This window comes from Hypanus sabinus, chromosome 7, assembly GCF_030144855.1.
Source record: "Hypanus sabinus isolate sHypSab1 chromosome 7, sHypSab1.hap1, whole genome shotgun sequence".
In the NCBI taxonomy this organism is placed as follows: Eukaryota; Metazoa; Chordata; class Chondrichthyes; order Myliobatiformes; family Dasyatidae; genus Hypanus; species Hypanus sabinus.
The window spans coordinates 124795518-124813940 of NC_082712.1; the positions used below are offsets into that span (position 1 = coordinate 124795518).

Sequence of the window (18423 nt, forward strand, 5' to 3'; positions counted from 1 at the left end):
CAACAGTGATGACAGTATTGTGAGACACTATATTTCATAATGTGCCAGCCTGGGTAACCTGTTTTAGTGACTAATATTAATTGATTGCATAAAATATTTTGGGGCCAACTGAATGGATGGATGTTAGCTACCTTGCCCACTCATCAATGATTCAGTTCTAAATTAGTTTATGTCTATAATTCCTGTCTTGCCACTTTATATTCTCATCAGAGTTGTTTGCAACACTCCCAATGAACTGGAGCTGGTAAGGTGCTCTGACTCACAATAAACAGGGTATAATAAGCAAACAAAATAAATTTTGCTTGGAAAACAGCCTTTTAAAAGCAAAGGAATCAAGAACACTATAAAACAAGGTAAATTCTCTTGAAGAAAAATAGTAACAAGTGAAAACTAATTATTTGTAAATTATGTGCATTTAGTTACTCTAACTTACTTACAGGAGTGTAGTCACTAATGCCTGACTGACAAACTACGGTAATTATTCAATTGTTTCCACTCTGACAGCCTATCGTGCTCTCACTATATGTAGACCTAAAAGATCTGGAAGAGTACAGTAAATTAAATCTTCGATTTCAGATACTGAAGTCTTTCATCATGTGTAAGGTTTGAGGCCAGACTAGGGCAGAAGTGACAGGAAATCGAGGAAGAGCAGATTGTTTGAAGAACATGTGGGAAGCAATCTGTAAAACAATGGCAATTTAAAAGAAGGATGATTTCATCCTGTAAAGGGATGTCTGAATTTAAAAGGATATCAGTTGTTGATTCTCTTTCTTTTGTGTACAAAGGACAAAATAACCCCTGTTTGGAAATAAAGGAGAACTTTATTTAAAATTATGGTGCTGCTATCATCTTTAAAAATCTATCTTACCACTTTATGTTCTCATCAGAGTTGCTGACGACACTCCCAATGAGCTGGAATGGAGTGGTAAGGTGCTCTGACTCACAGTAAACAGGGTAGAATAGTCTTGTTAGCTTAAAAAAAATCATGAGCTTCCAAAGCAAGATTCCAAGATAGATTCTACTTGATTGAATTTGTCCTAATGCCATCTTTGCTCAGCATATGGTGAATCACTCTTCTGTGAGTTTGACAAGTTGTAGACTCACACTTTGCAATGGCACCAGCACATTATCTGGGCTGACACTTCAATGGGGTATGGAGAAATGTAGCTGGAAATTAAGAACTTCATGTCACAATTTGTAGTTAAGAACAAAATTGTCCTGAAGTCCACAACCACCATTATTTCAATGATCTGAAGTTTCTGGGAGCAGGACCAAGCTGGCTGCTCAATTTGCCGTTGTAACAGTGAATTCACAAGTTTTTTACTCAAGTTGAATTTATTGCTATGATCACATGTATGATGAGGTAGAGGTACAATGAAAAGCTCGCTTGTAGCAGCATAACAGATACATGGGTTCAGCCAACACACAAGGCATACATTTTAGAAGACAGTGAAAGAAAAAAATGTGTCTTTGGGAGCTCCAAGCCAAGAGGAGAATTCCTGACTCTCAAGGGGTTTGGAACACAGTGGCTAGAGTATCTACAAAGTTCTCACACTACATTAAATATCCTCCCATAGTAGCCATTAGACCCTTATTTATCTATCTTCGTAATATTTGCCTCACTACCTTATTGATCAATCATCAACTGATCTAGGTTAGGCAATTCACTACGCAACTCTTCACCAAAGCCCACACTTTATCATCTCTGCACAAACATCTACCTCACCTGGTTGACCCCAGGCCTACAACTTAAAACATGAATTCTGCTGTTCTCTCTGTACCAGTACTCACTCAGACCACTTCTCCAATTTATTACACTGATATAGGGGATCTCCCATTGGGTGGACAATTGATCCTTCATCTCCCAGCATGCACACATATTCAGGAGGTGCAATTGTTCAGACCTAACATCAGAATTGGGAAGAAATGTGAAGTAAGTGACTCAGACCATGGAATGGTTGTTGGTGCCAGATGGGAGATTTGAATATCTCAGAAACTGCTAATCTGGGATTCTCATGCACAACAGACTCTAGGCTTTACAGAGAATGGTTTGAAAAACAAAAAAAAAACTTACAGTGAGCGACAGTTCTGTGGGTTTGTGGGCAAAAATGCCTTGTAAATGAGAGCGATCAGTGGAGAATGGCCAGACTGACTCAAGTTTATAAGAAATTAACTCAAATAACCACATATTACAGCAGTAGTGTTCAAAACAGTGTGTCTGAATGTACAACCCTTCGAACTTTAAAGTGGATGAGCTACAGCAGTAGCAGACCATGAATGTTCATTCAGAGCCACTTCATTAGTCATCTTCTGTACCTAATAAAGTGGCCTCTGAGGGTATGCTCCTGGTCTCACCTCTGACTTTCAGTTTTTTGCCAGATCATTCTTTGAATTTAACTTACAGTGTGGCTTGCACCCAACAATTTTCACATATCTACCAAAGTTGTCCTGAATGTCTCCTGTTGAATACAGTATTGTCTAAGTTTATTGTCATCTGCCTGTACATACATACAACCAAATATAACAACGTTCCTCCACATCACAGTGCACACACACTACATACGTATATCATACACAACACATAAAACAGAATATTGACACAAATAAGGAAAAAAGTTAAATTTTATTAACATTTATTTAAAAGTTTAATAAAATATAACTTAAAAACATGTGAGTTGAGCAGCTCAAGTAAACAGTAAATTGCTTGCTGTCGGTGGTGGCAGAGTATCCATTAGTCTCACAGCCTGGGGGAGGAATCTGTTACTCCGTTTGGCAGTCCCAGTCCTGATGTTGCTGTCCCTCATTCCTGATGGTAGTGGGCCAAAGAGGATGTGGGATAGGTGACAGGGATCCTCAACAATGCTTTGGCCCTTTGTATGAAGCACTTCCGGTAAAAGTCACAAATAGGGGGAGACCCCTCTAATACTCTTAGTGGTTTTTACAATCCTCTGTAGCATCCTGCAGTCTGAAGCCTTGAAGATTCCGTAGCACTCTCCAGACAGGACTCTCTCGATGGTGCTCCTGTAGAAAGCTGTTAGAATGGAGGCGGGATGTCTTGCATGCCAGAATCTCCTTAAAATGTCTAGACGTTGCTGTGCCTTCTTAACACATGAAGATGGGTTGTGGGTCCAGTTAGATCATCTGTTACATGCATGCCAAGGAAATTTGTGTTTTTCACACTCTGCACAGCAGTGCCATTGATGTGAAATGGAGAACAAATGACCTGTGCCTTCCTCAGGTCCACAATCATCCCTTCTGTCAACCACCACGTTGAGACTCAGGTTGTTGTACTCACACCATTCGACAAGCCTCTCCTCCTCCTCTCTGTAAGCCAACTCATCATTGTTGCTGATAAGACTGAGCACTGTTGTATCATCAGCATACTTGATGATGGGCAGTGTCGTCATGAGTCTTGAACCTCGAAGGTGAACATCAGCAGGCTGAGCTCACAGCCCTTGGCTGTACCAGTGCTCAGCCTGATGGAGCTTGAGATATTGCTACCAGCTCGGACTGACTGGGGTCTTTCCATCAACATGTTCAAGGTCCAGATACAGGGAGGGATGTTAAGTCCCAATGAAGATACTTTAGCCACCAGCCTTCGAAGGATGATCGTGTTGAATTCCAAGTTGAAGTCGATCAAAAACATCCTGGCATATGAGGCAGCATTTTCGAGGTGGGTCAGTACGGAACAGTGGGCTTGAGGCTATGGCATCAGTGATGGACACATTTGAGTGGTATGTAGTTGGAAGAGGAAGCTGGAAGATGGGATTTTACATGATTCATTACGAGCTGCTCAAAGCACTTTGTGATTGTTGAGCTCAGTGCCATCGGTAATTCTTTAGGCCAGTTACCATTGCTCTCTTGGTTGCTGGAATTATGGAGGCTGCCTTGAAGCCTGCAGGGACAGTGGACTGTTGCAAAGGGTTGTTAAAAATGTCTATTAAGAGCCCTTGTAACTGGACCGTACAGTCTCTCAGTACCTGACCGGGTATGTTGTCCAACATCGCAGCTTTGCATGGGTTTACGCTGGCTTATGTTCTCCTGGCATCATTTAATTCATCATATGGCTTCAGGGAGTGAAGGTCCCAGAGTCTAATCCTGAGTGTTGCAGAATTCACATAAAATCTTCTGTCTACCGCTGAGTTCAGTAACTTTCTCAGCTTGATCTCTCTTGTGAAGGTGACTGTGAGATTGTGGCAGATGATGGTGTGGATTGGATGGAGCTAAACCCATTTTACTTTCTTCCTCTTCAAGGCAACTTGCTTTGGATCACCTGGAAGTAAAAGTTTTGTAAAACTTTTATACTGTGAGGCAACTACTGTGATACCAAACGCGCACTACCTGAAAATGCAAGAGCATGATTCTCGGGAGGTTCAATGAATTTGTGAACCACAGTACAGATAAAATGCAGATTATCTGGAAGAACTTGGAGTCACCTCTAATTATCCATCTCCAGCAGGTTCAGTTCAATAAGGGCTATCAAGGCTCCTTTCTCATGAGATGTTAGTAGACAAAACATGAAAATGATTGGCAAAACAACCAATGGGGAATATATTGTTTAATACGGCGAATAGTTGAAGTCGAGAATGGCAAAGTTTGTACTGGGGGCTGATTTAAATACAGCATTCAAAAAGATTAATGTGAAGCATTTTAAAGTCAGTGAGTAAAAGGAGAAGGTGGGTCACTCATGCATAAAATTGATAAGACCTGATGGGCTGAGTGGCCATTTGTTTTATTGTTCTTTTCCATGCCTTTTGGTGCATCAGGCAGCAACCTTGTTATCTCCTTAGCATTTTTGTCTTTTTTTATGAGGCGGAGTTGCCACCTCAACACTCAACCCAGCACAGATGGAAAGTGAGCCAGGAACCAGCTGAATTTGAACCTGGGATCACTTGCCTTAAAGTCCAGTGTGGACGCCTCTACACCGCTGGCTGGCTGAAATGGCCATGTGAATCTCTAATACTACCTTTGTTCAGGGAAACTTTATCTGTGTCACGAAAATCCCAAATAAGCCTATTTCTCCTGATCTGTAACATGGATGTTCAGAACAGGATTCAAATTACACAGTCATTATCTTGGAGATAATCTTCTTTGCCACCCAATTTGCAACCACCCCTTCTACTTTTATCTTCCATTCACCTCAATTTTTAGCCACTCAAAACCCAATATCCATAACCTTTTCCAACTCTTCTTTTATGGTACCTCCTATCTTCAACCCTCATCTGTCTCAGGTGCAGAAGATGGAATCCGTATGGCTTGCTTCTCCCTCCCACCTTTTATCTACTCGCCCATGGCACCCGACTCGGGCTCAGTTGTGCCTCACTTGAGCAGCATGCGGCCTTTCAGTTCCATGAAGTGGCCAATGTATTTGCCCTTTTTTTTTGGCAGGGGAAGATTCAAACTGAAGAGGAATTAGGAAAATGTGCAATTTTGTTGCAGGGTACTAATGACTGATTGAGTACGTATAGCTATTTCCTCTCACTCTGATAATATCTGAAATCTTCCTTCTGGCTTTTCCCTGTGTGGGGAAAGTTGCTCTCTCCCCAATTGTGTTGCTGCAGAGTGGCATCTGGGAGCGGATCAGCTCCCTGTTACCCATAGTTACTGGGCTGGACAGGGTGACTGGGGAAAAATGGGAGATAAAATAACTTGTAAGCGAGCAGTTCATACCTTTACAAAAAAAAATAAAGTCACTGACTAAATGAGAGTTTAGAAGGAACTTTTCATGGAGAATTGTTTATTTAGGTAATAAACCGGCACCTTGGAGAACGAACACTGAGTCTACAGAGTCTTTCAAAAAGGAACTGCATGTGTTTTTGTTAGATGATTTAAAACTTAAACTTAAAGCAGACTGGTAGTAGAAAAGGTTATGGTGTGGGATGAGAGAACAAGAGAATAATGGAAGAGTTTCACCACAGATCTGTCGGAAATAATGAGCTCAATGGAAATGGAAAATGCTGGCAATGCACAGCAGGGAAGCAAGCACCTGAAAGGAGAAGTGATAGTTTAAAGTTTCAGTGCAAAATATTCCCTGAGACTGCGTTAGGAGGAAAAGTGAGAGCTTTGTGATCGAACAGAAAGAGGGGGAGGCTGGAGGACACTGAACAGTGAGGATCCAGTAGTAAGGAGAAGAATTAATGGGTTTAATAGGATTCAGTGAGCTTTGTAAATTTTGTGCTATTAATGCAGAATATTCAGTTTTCAACAATTAGTCATATTTAAGATCCTATATTAACCTGAGGCACTTTTAGCTCAGATATGAATCTCATAAGTGCCATACAATACAGAAGTAGAACTAATGATTTTCATTCTCATATCCCAGAGCAGTAAATTTTATCGTCTTGTACTAGCTTTCTCTCTCTCTCTCTCTGAGATTGCCAGCTTTGTGCTGTTTTATTGCCAGTTTCCTGTTGTCAACACAGTCTTTTGATGAACTACAAAAGTGGCTCGCTGAAATCACTTTGCATACAAACTGTATGGCCATGTTTAGCCAAAGAGTCTAGATTTTATCCTGACTTTAAAGTCACTGACCTAACGTAGGGTAATCCCTTTAGTAGAGAGGAGATGAGTCAGAGGTAGGATAAAGGGCACATATGTAATCACATTCCATTCAATATCGCCGTACATTCATCTAGATCAGGGATTCCTAACCTGGGGTCCACAAGCTCCTTGGATAACGGGAAGGCTCCATGGTATAAAAAAGGTTAGAAACCCCTGGTCAAGATCAATCTGTTTTAATTGTAATACCCTGACAGGAATTTCAGAAATATTTTTGATTTTATTCTCTTTGTTTGGCTGTTTCACAGTGGATCAGTAATATCAATAAATATTTGTGATTTTCTGCTTAGCAACTACTCTTCTTTTTGCTTCATTCATCTGGTTCCTTATAGTCAAGGGTGGTAGTGGGGTTAAGCCTCCACTGCCTATTAAATACGTCCAGTGGTGTGTATCTCAAAACCAAGTCGCACCCCTAGCCTTCACTAAGCTTGGCAGAACAGTTTCTACTGACAGGAGAAGAGGCAAAGTCAGGTTACTGGCACCTTAAAACAAGTCACTTATGGCAGATGGGGCTTGGCAGCTCATCTAGGAGAAGGAAAGCTCTGATCTCAAAGCTCCACTGCCTCGTGACTCTGTCCACTTAGGGGAAAGGCTTCGGGAGTAAACTGAGGGAAAAATCCAGAGCTGGAGTCCCTAAGGCCGTCCTATGTTGAGTTCAATGCAGACAGGCAACTCTGGTGTTGGTGCCACACTGTTGGATTCATCAGCTTCGTGAAGAGGGAGGGCCTGTTACATGACAACAGCTTGCTCATATCATACTGCCCTTGCTTGTGTACCATGTAGACAGCTGGGATGCAAGGTCCAGGGATGCCCCCAACCATCAGAGGGGCTGTCTGAAGCTGCACTAAACACTTAATGGAGCGGTGAATTGCTGGTTCAAGGCCTGTGCCAACCATGGGTCCTTTACATAGAGGACTGAAGGAATGCTCAATTCCTTAAATAGTTCAGAGGTGCAATAGGTCCCATAACACTTTTCACTGAATCCATTCCCCTCATTTCAAAACGTAATGCTTCATATGTGAAGCACGAGAAAAGACTTGAAAAGTATAACTAGAATCATAGAAAATTACAGATTTACAGCACAGGAAGAAACCATTTAGTGCACTGTCCTCATGCCAGCTGAAAATGGATTTCAGGTTTGTCACATTTTCCAGATTTTGTTAACAATTGTTCACCCAGGTCCAGTGTAAGTATGGCAAGATTTTCTGAGAGCATTGGAGATTGATTAAATAAAACACTTGCTCTTTAATTTTAATATTATTCTTTGACTGGGTTTACAGTTTCACAATCAATGCCAGGGTTACTTCTTGGAAATCGGGACCGTAATAGGTATAGGATTCCATCATGGATTTGGACTATAATCTTAGTGTCCCATCCTCTGTGATTTGTAAGATGACTGAAAATCGATCCTGCCAATGAAAAATATTATGATTAAATAATTCATTTACAGACTATTGAATTAAGGCTGAATTTAAAATTGAGCTTCTCTACACTAAAAGTAACACAGACACAAAATCATGGAGAACCTCTCGATGGAGGATCGATGGAAGTAAATAGATAGTCAACATTTCACGCCGTCCATTCTTCAAGAAGCATGAGTGTCAGTATAGAATCTGTTCTTTATTCTAACATTCTTCTAATGTAGTTGTATTTTACATGACCTCATTAAAGTAAATTGAGAAGACAAATTAATGTAGATACAAAAGTGATTGCAGCACTAACATAGATGGAGTTTTGGCAGATGGATATAGCTCACCAATGAGTCCTTTCATGTTTCATCAGAAAAGTATAACAAGATAATCAAAATCTTCAAGAGCACACAGATTGTCCTGTGAGAAGTTTGCTTCACTTTCTTTTAGTGGCACATAAGGCAACCACAGTCTAGCTGAGAATTCAGTTGTAACATTGCCAGGATGAAAAAAAAATCATCGAAATCAGAGGAAAATTGTATGGAAACATTTACAAACACTGAGTTAATAGAAAACGGTGTTTTCTTCAGCAATTTGCCTGGGCCTAAAGGTCATTATGATCTTAACAGCCCCGTACACTGACACAATCATGCCCTTCATTATTCCTATGGGGCACATGGGACTTTCCTTACAGTAAAATCTAGTCCAAGAAGGTAAAACAGCAACACAGGAACAATTTAGAAACTAGCTGGAAAATGCCCAAAGCCACAATGGAATCAGTGCATATGGAGCAAACAAACTTTAAAACAAAGGTATTCAGATTGTGGTCATTGAGTCATTTAGAAGCAGGCGGGTGAATGAACTGAGCAATACCAAATGTATTGTCTGCAATCAGTCATGCTGAAGAACTAAGCTTCAACTGTGCAATCTCAGTGAAATGTATTTTGAAACCCCAAACACTGATGTCAAAATATGAATTTCCTAAACGTAGAACTGGGAAAGCATAAATGTTTCCACATGCGTACTTTGGCAAGAGGAGGGTCTTTCATGGCCCTAGGAAAATAAAAAATGTTTAATACGTAGCCATTACGATGAATGTGATCCTTGACTGTTGCAAAGCATCTACAGGTAAATCAAGGGAAATTGAAGCCAAAATTTTCCCCTCCAACAGGTTATATCACAAACAAATGCATTTAGATTTTCCCTGAAATCTCTGACATCTCTCAGAGTAATTGCTTCTTGAAATACCAGAAAAGTAATGTAGTCTTCCATTACATCATTTAATTGGATGGAGTGGAAGGTATATTCATTTATATCAATTACTTTAAACATATCTGGTCTCTTTCCTTTAACACAGTGTGCTGGCAGGTTTAGGATATTGCTGGCTTTACATGGCAGGCTGACTTGGTTTCTCTTTGGGTGAATTAGGGCATTGAGGAGGAAGCTGAAGATGGATATGATAAAGGATATCTCAGGTAGGTGGCTCCAAAGAGCTGAAGATTGAGGACTCTGAGTCTTCCAGTAGATGGGTTCAAAAGGCTGGCACACAGCAGAATTATTTGGAACAGTGGAGGGTGTGAGTGGCAATGCAAGACCACGGTTAATTAATGTGGCTGAGTGGACCATTAGTAGGAGGGATTTGAAGGTAATTTTGAAAAATGGTGCTTTCTAGAAGTGCAGTTCTCTGATCTGGTAAACAGCATTAGTGACTTTATATCTTTCACTGCATTTATTGAGAGCTCCTTTTGTTGAAACGTTTTAAACTGCACTCACACTTTTTGTTGCTCTGGTGTGTAACTTGCTGCCCTTTGGCAGGGTTGTTCAGTTTGAATGTGCAGAAAGGAACTGAGCTAACGGCCAGTGGGGTATTGAGCTTCTGTTCTGTTTCTGGACCTGTCACCAGGTCTGACAGTGGTGTGCTAATGTGCTGAGAAGGAGGTTGATTACTCTATTTATTTATTTGTTTAATCTATTTTCTCTCTATCTATTTATTTATGCAACACGTAAAAATGGTAATGAGAGCTGCACATGGCGCCCAATTACACCCGTGTGACTAATGAACCTACCGATCCATTCACCTTTGGAACGGGGTAGGAAACCAGAGCACCCAGAGGAATCCCATACGGTCCCGGCGAGAATGTACGATCTCCTTACCCATAGTGGCAGCACTTCAACTCGGGTTGCTGGTAACCCTTAGCTTTATGCCAGTGGTGGCTGGCACACAAACAGCAAACCTATTGGAAAAAGGTAATTGAGGGTAAATGTTTTGGTTATCTTACTTTTATATGTTTTTAAGTTATTTGTGGAATGTTAAAAGTGTTTAGATCAGTGTTTGTTTTGGATATTTGAATAGTCTTTGAACGTCTCTGACACTCGGTGTCATTTAAAGGCTGTTTAAACGTCTTTGACAATCCATAATCTGTTGAAAGGCATCAGGAAATTACAAACAGGATCTGCTGGGGGGAGGACTTCTCAGTGGTCAGAGCAGACTCTACATCTCAGTGTGAAGAATCAACTAACCTGATCCTTGGCCCCCAGGGAAGGTAAGTCCATTGAGGTAGGTCCAAATGACGAGCTGAATTCTGCACCATCCAGTCCAGTGCCAAGCTTTGTGAGGCAGGCACAATGTAATGCTGAAGCACTTACAGGTGGGAATCTGTGTTGCAGTGTCTCACCACCCACCAATGAACTCATTCAAGCTTGACAGGGTGTCATCTTTATTTCACAAAAATGCCCCCTTCTCAAGCTCAAGATGCTCCAATACTCTCTTCAGACACAGTTAAGAAATTTTGAAATACACCTATGATGTAAATCAAGGAATTCTACAACCAACTGCCACAAACAGCAATGGCTAGATCATCAACCATCAGGGTTGTTGGCTAGAAGGATCAGTATTGACCAGGACATATGTTAACTATATATTTCTGTAATGCAAGCAGAACATGCTGGAAATACGCAACAGCTCAGGTAGCATATTTGCAGAGAGAGGGCCAGAGTTAACACTTTAAAGAAAGGATGTTGACTGGTCTTCAGATGTGAGAAAAGTTAGAAATCAAACAATGTTCTGCTTTTCAGAGAAGGGGAGGATGTAGAGAATAAAAAGACCCTCTGTAATAGGGTGGAGACCAAGAGAGGCCAGCTGGCTCAAGTGGCAGAGGTGCCAGCTGAGGAGAAGCGCTGAAACCCATAAAACACAGACAATCTATTTGGAAGAAGAAGAAAGGTTCAAAACTGAAAAGGTGAGAGAAATAGGGGGTGGGGGGGGGGCGAGGGTTTATAAACAGGAAGAATATGTTTGAATTGTGAGGTACACTCTGAGAACACAAAATATTGCACATGTTACAAGTTCCTTACTTTGTTACTCCCTAACTCATAATGTAGGTTTCTGAACAAAAAAATGATTACTTACTTGTAGAAGGCCAAAGTATCTTACTGACGAATTATCAGTTCCCTGCAGTACCTTAAGTATTGACTACCAACCCCCACCCCCCCACCACCCTTTTGTACCTTTGCTCTTTGTTGGGTCTGCCTAGGCTTCATGAATACTCATTGCTTTCAAAAAAATACTTACTGACATAAAAGAAGAAAGAGTTGAATTAAAGGGCTTATTTCATATTTGACCTCAGGATGGCAGAGAGCACTTTGCAGCTGATGAAGTACTTTTAATTTGCAATACAGAAAACAAGCAGTTAAAGTGCCTACAGTAAGATTCTACAAACTGCAATATGATAATCACTAAATTATATATTCTTTAACACCACTGCACAAAAGATCACAGAAAATTGGAGCAAGAGTACGCTACTCGGCTTCCTAAGCCTGCCTCATCATTTAATATAGCAGGGCTGATCTGTGTTAAGCCTCATCTTCTGATCTAGAACATAGGAGAACAGTAGAGGTCCTTCAGCCCACTAAGCTGTGCTGGCCTTTTCACCTATTCAAAGATCTATCTACTGCTTCCCACTCATATTGTCCTCTATTTTCGTTTCATCCATTTACCTATCTAAATCTCTTAAATCTCCCTAAAGTATCTGCCTCTTCCACCTCCACTGGCAATTCGTCCCAAGCATTCAGAACTCTCTGTGTAAAAATACCTACCTCTGACATACCCCTATACCCTCCTCCAGTGACCTTAAAATTATGCCCTCTCAAGTTAGCCGTTTCCACCCTGAGCTAGCTGCCCACTCTATCTACGTTTCTTATCATCTTTTAAATGTCCTGTGCCATTTCCTCTAATTCCTCAATCTACTAAATATATATCAATTTTATTCTTAAATAATTCCACTCATCTAACCACCACTACCCTCTTAGGTGGAGAGCTCCTGAGATTTACCACGCTCTCAAGAAGTCTCTTCGTATCTCAGTTCTAAATGATCACACCATAATCTTGTAAAAAGGAATAAATATTGGCCAGTACTGCATTGAAAATAACTGGACGTTTATAATTGAGTTTATATATAAGTGTTTAAAGAAATGAAATATAAGAATTTTTTCCGAGGCAAGTGGTGGTTTATAATCGGGTACTATTCACACATATTATCCGTCAATGTTCCTTGTAGCTCCAACGTGTACATGTTTTTTTTTCTGCACATGCTAAGTGATTTGCCTTCTTTCATCCTACTCCCCAGGGGCGCAAAGATCAATCAGGGCTCTAGGATTCACACCAGACCGGGAATACAGCTGGATACCAGGTGAGATACCGGGATTAGACAGATCATTTGGGAAAGAAACATCAACTATGTAAAGTAGATATGTGCTTAAGAAAGAACAAATAATGTAGAATCGGGGAATCTGTCTGTGTAAATTTGTTTAATCATCCCAAAAATGGGGGGATAAGTGAATCTTGTCCATGTTAGATCAGCCCTGACCACATAACACTGCCATAATTTCCCTTTTGACCTCATTCTTTGAGTTTAGTGCCAACCTCTGAAACCCACACATTGCCTTTCTGACTTCTATCATCACTGGTTCCCAAAAAGCAACTTTACAAGAACTTCCTTTCATTGGGGAGGTTAATGTTAGGCTCCTCCCAGTAATTATTTGACATAACACTTTGAAATCTTTAAACAAGGGAAAATCTGTATATGCTAGAAATCCAAGCAGCACACACAAATTGCTGGAGGAACTCAGCAGGCCAGGTAGATGAGAAGTCAGATTAAGAAGGTGAGGGAGGGAAGGAAGAAATACAAGGTGGGAGGTGATAGGTGAAACTGGGGAGGGAGGAGTGAAGTAAAGAGCTGTGAAGTTGATTGGAGAAAGAGATGAAGGGCTGGGAGAAGGGGGAATCTGATAGGAGAGGACAGAAGGCCATGGAAGAAAAGGAAGGGGGAGGAGGAGCAGCAGTGGAAGGTGATGGGCAAGCAAGCAGATAAGGTGAGAGAGGGAAATCCCTCAACATTGAGATCTTTGCTGAGGTTCTTTCTCACTTTTACCATTTCCTCATTCTCTTTATAGGATTATGCATTAGAGCTGTCTTCCCCAACATAGGTGGATGAAAAAGATCCCACAGGATTTTTTTGGAGCACAAAGGTGTACTTCCTGGTGACTTCTTCAAATAGCAATATTAAAGTAGGTTATCATTGCATTAAAGTAGGTAGTCACTGTAGTTTGTTGGGTAAAGCTGTGTGCAATATTACTGATCTTTTTGTTGTATTTAAAGCAGTGACTTCACTTCAATAGTATCTTATTGCTGTAACATTGTTGAAGCCATGACTCGTGTTGCGAAAAATGGAAGTATTTGCTATCTTTTGTCTTATCATTATAAATCCAGCTGGTTCTTAAGTAATGTTTGAGAAAAGAGGTTGCTCACTGTCTCAGTCTGGCCTACAGTCTAACACTGCAAAGTTGATGCTTAACGGATTACTTGCTGGTCCACCATCATCATTTAGGCAAGGTTGAGGATGGGCAAAAACTATGTTCTCAATATCATTAACTATGCTAAAGGGGACGAAAATTAAACAAAAAAGGTCTGAGATTGAAATGTTCCTGTCTCTTCACCCCTATGGTAATGTAAGAGCACAGAATTCTCATAATACTTAATGGGTTAGGCAACATTCATGGAGAGACAGATCTAAAATATTTCCTTTGCTTCTGTCTCCATAGGTGCTACTGGACCTGATGAACGTTTTCAGAAGTTTCCAGTTTTATTTCACATTCCCAGTGAAATGCTCTGGCTCCATTGGCTGTGTAAATCTAGGGAGGGCAATCTCTGGTCTCACCAAACATGCGAGCCTACCCCGAAACCCCCTGTTTGTGTGGATGCCACGTGATGTGTCACCCTGTTACAAATCAGTACCATGAAATAACAGACAGTACACCGCATGCAATTAAATGATTTAGCTTTGTAATTCTTAATTTGACTAAAGGGTTAGCAAAGAAAAAGCAAGACAAAAGAAAAGGGCCCATTTTAATGAAACAGTCTAATGTGCACAAGTTTTCCCTTTGACGATCCTTCTTCGATCTCCCTGGCCTTCGTCGGATCATGGCCCCTCTCCGGTTCGAGTCCTATGACTTCTTCTCTCTGGTGTCTTCTCCCTTCATATCCTGCTGAACAAAAGACCCAGATCACCCCGGTGTCAGGCAACCAACATGAAAACACACTCCCTTCAATGGACAGCTCAGATTCCAAAGCCCCTGTTATCTCTAACCATAACCCAAACACTGTTTCTACAGAAAAACCATTACATTAGCAGTGAAATCTTTCCCAGGGTGTTACACCAGGATTCTTTTGAACTGATGGATTATTCAATCCTCTCTCAGTAAACTAACAGTGTATTTCATTACTAATTTATTTCAAATATATAACAAGTTGCTATTTCAATCAAAACCAAAGCTTTAAAATAGGCATCAATCTGGCTTCACAATATACAACGTAACAAAAACATTGCACATCCTATTTGATTCTGTCCACTTTACACTATCACCCCAATTTAAAATATTCCCAGGGCATAGAACTACTCCACTAAATATCAGACATCCCACCTCTTCCAGAAGTTCCGGGAGTCTCCCGTATATTGATAGCAGGTCCCTGACGCCCACAAATTATATACAATATCCCAGAAATCGATATATTTTTGAGAGCAAGAAAGAGAGAAAGCAAGAAAGAATGAGAGAGAGAGAGAGAGAGAGAGAGAGAGAGAGAGAGAGAGAGAAAAAAAGGTCACATAAAATGCACTTCACCCCAGACTACACTAAAGTGTACCCCTGCCTAATAGGGATAAAAAATAATGACAGTGTTGCTCGCTGCGCTGTTTGCAACAGTGACTTTTCTATTGCCCATGCTGGGTTAAATCACTGTTGAGGTGAGTTTAACAGGTGCCATTCGTTCATTAGCATAGCTAACATTATTTAAACTAGCTGGTTAGCTGCTAAGGAGCTACTCTATAGCAGTCATCCCACTTCTCCCAGAAGTTCTGGGAGTCTCCTGCAAATTGATGCTGCTACCTCCCTGAAATGAGTGTTTGCAGGGTGGGATGTCTGAAATATTTTGATTTCTCTGGAACAACCGGAAAGAAGGTCCATATTTATGGTATCAGTTCACCTTCAATTAGCTCACCTTGACCCTTTGAATACCCGGCCATGATTTTGATCGACTGCACTGTCAGCTTGCCTTGTAATATAGCTTGCAGATTCTGCACCTCATCTCCCCCCACCCCCAGCAGTCAGACGCCAAGCTAACTCCACACTGGTGGCATTAGAGCCACTGCCAAGTTTAGAAGCATCACTGAATTTGAGAAATAGAAAGAATCAGTGGCCTTCAGCTGGGTTCAAGTAGAAAAATCGATGACTGAGGTTTGTTATTTTCATGGGAATAAGGTGGAAGTCACTGAATGGAATTAAAACCCAGCTTAAAGGCTTGGAATCCCCTGTAATAAAATGTGGAATTTGACTTGTTTAGTTACCATAAAACATTGGCGCTGCTGTCTGTACTTGAGTTGCTGAAATACAAATACAAACCAGCTGGGCTATCAGTGACACTGAGTAAGTCTGCAGTAATGTCTGGCTCACAGTGACTGGGCTCCGATTACAGTTGGACTTTCTAGAATTTAATTTGGGTGATAATCCACATTTATTTCAGCCATTTTAGGTTGAGTAATTTTGGGTTTGTTCCAACAGAATGCATAAAAAGTGACCATAAAAGGTAAAAGGGACCTATCTGCACATCAGGTCCACAGCAGATACCATTTTATTGGCTCTTCTCTCAACCCTGGAACACCTGGATGCCAAAGGTGCATACAATAGAATGGCCTTTATCGACTACAGCTCAGCATTCAATACTATCAACTCCTCAAATCTAATCAATAAGCTTCAAGACCTTTGCCTCAAGCCCTCCTTGTGTACTTAAATCCTCAATTTCCTCACTTGCAGACCCCAGTCAGTTCAGACTGGCAACAACATCTCCTCCACAATCCCCACCAGCGCAGGTGCACCACAAGGCTGTGTGCTTAGCCCCCTGCTCTACTCACTTTACACTTACGACTGTGTGGATAGTCACAGCCCCAATGCAATATTTGGTTTGCTGGCGACACCATCATCATTGACTGATCCAAAGGTGGTGACGTATCAGCACATGGGAGGGAGATTGAAAATATGGCTGAGTGGTACCATAGCAACAACCTATCACTTAATGTAGCAAAACCAAAGGGCTGATTATTGACTTCAGCAAGAGAAAACCAAGGTCCATGAGCAAGGCCTCAGAGAGAGATCAAAGGTGGAGAGAATCAGCAACTTTAAATTCCTTAGTGTTACCATTTCAGAGGACCCAGCACTTAAGTTCAATTATGAAGACAGCGCGGCAGCGCCTCTACTTCCTTAGAAATTTGTGAAGATTCAGCATGATGACTAATACTTCGACAAACTTGGTTTCCAAAGATGAGTGATGGAAACTATATTGACTAGTTGCATCACAGTTTGGTATAGAAAACAACAATGCCACCAAACAGAAAATCGCACAAAAAGAGTTAGATAAGGTCCCAGTTCATCACGAGTAAAACCCTCCCCATCATTGAGTACGTTGATACAAAACATTGTTGCAGGAAAGCAGCATCCCTCATCAGGGACCCAACAATGCAGGACATGCTCTCTTCTTGCTAATGCCATCAGGAAGAAGGTACAGGAGCCTCAGGATTTATCCTAGTAGGTATAGGAACAGATACTACCCTTCAACCGTAATACTCTTGAACCAGAACAGATAATTTTGTTTATCTTCACTTGTCATCATGAACTGTTCCCACAACATACGGACTTGCTTTCAAGGACTCTTCATCTCAAGTTCTCCATATTTATTGCTTGCTTATCTGTCTATTATTATATTTTTTCTCTTCAGTATTTGCACGGTTTGTTGTCTTTTGAACATTGGCTGTTAGTCCGCCCTGTTGGATACAGTTTTTCATTGATTTTATTATGGTTCTTGGATTAACCAAGACTGCTTGCAAGGAAACCGATCTCAAGGTTGCATATGGTCTCATGTGTACTTTGATAATAAATTTACTTTGAACTTTGATAAATGCCTGAAATTTATTCATGGCACAAATGTACGGATATCCAAACACTCAAGGGCTGACTATTGATTATGTTGATAGTCTCATGCTAATTGCACTGGAGATGGAAATTCATCAGGATGCTGCCTGCAATGGAACATCTCGGCCTTAATGAACGACTGGATAGGCTGGACTTGAATTCTTTGGAGTAGAGTAGATGGAAAGTGGGCCTATTTGCTGTAAATATGAAGGACATAGGGTACATAGTGAAGATATTATCCCCCTTTGCAGAGATGTCTACAACTAAAGGATATAGGTTTCAGATAAAAGACGGGAGACCTAGAAGGGATTTGAAGCAATTCTTCTTCAGCAAGATGTTGGATGAAATCTCAAATGCACTGCCCAAAGTGAAGGTGGATACTGGGACCCTCACAGTGCTGTTTATGGAGCATTTGGAACACCATAGAATAGAAGGTTATGGTCAAGTGCTGGAAAGTGGGATTAGAATAATCATGGCTGGCACAAAGGTGGTGGGTTGAAGAGCCTGTTTCCATTGTGGGAACTTCATAGCAGGTACATCATGCCTCCAACATTTTAAGCTTGTACCACTACTCAATTTTATCATGACTGTTGTGTTTCTTAATTCTACAATGTCTAATGAGAATCCACCAATCTCATTTTTCACAGTTTCAATCAATGATTCTTTTCCCGTTCCTTCTCTAGGAGAATCTTCCTTATTATTAAATGAGGATTTGGTTGCTGACATCACCTCTGATCATGAGGGATTTTTCCCTGCTCTAGATTTTCCTGTAACTGAGAATACTTCTACTTTAATCTGTCAATCCTTTTCTGTCAATGTAGATAAATCAGTTAGATCAGTTCCTAATCTCCCATATTTAAAGGAATATAAAATTAATTTGGCCTCACAATTTAATCTTGTTATTTCTGGGTACTTTGAGCATGTTCAGTTTATTTGACTG

At 40.8% G+C, this 18423-nt stretch overlaps 2 long non-coding RNA genes across 2 annotated transcripts in view; one reads left to right on the top strand and one right to left on the bottom strand.

Moving 5' to 3' along the window:
* The first annotated feature begins 3417 nt into the window (after positions 1–3417).
* LOC132397156 (uncharacterized) lies at positions 3418–17460 on the top strand. The gene is made up of 5 exons (XR_009513280.1): positions 3418–10214; positions 11043–11206; positions 12593–12655; positions 13419–13532; positions 14067–17460. It is a non-coding gene; the product is annotated as an uncharacterized LOC132397156 (long non-coding RNA).
* LOC132397157 (uncharacterized) overlaps positions 14392–18423 on the bottom strand; it is a 30494-nt gene continuing 26462 nt past the window's right edge. Inside the window, exon 3 of the long non-coding RNA XR_009513282.1 lies at positions 14392–14507. This is a non-coding gene — a long non-coding RNA (uncharacterized LOC132397157). The remainder of the gene's footprint in view (positions 14508–18423) is intronic.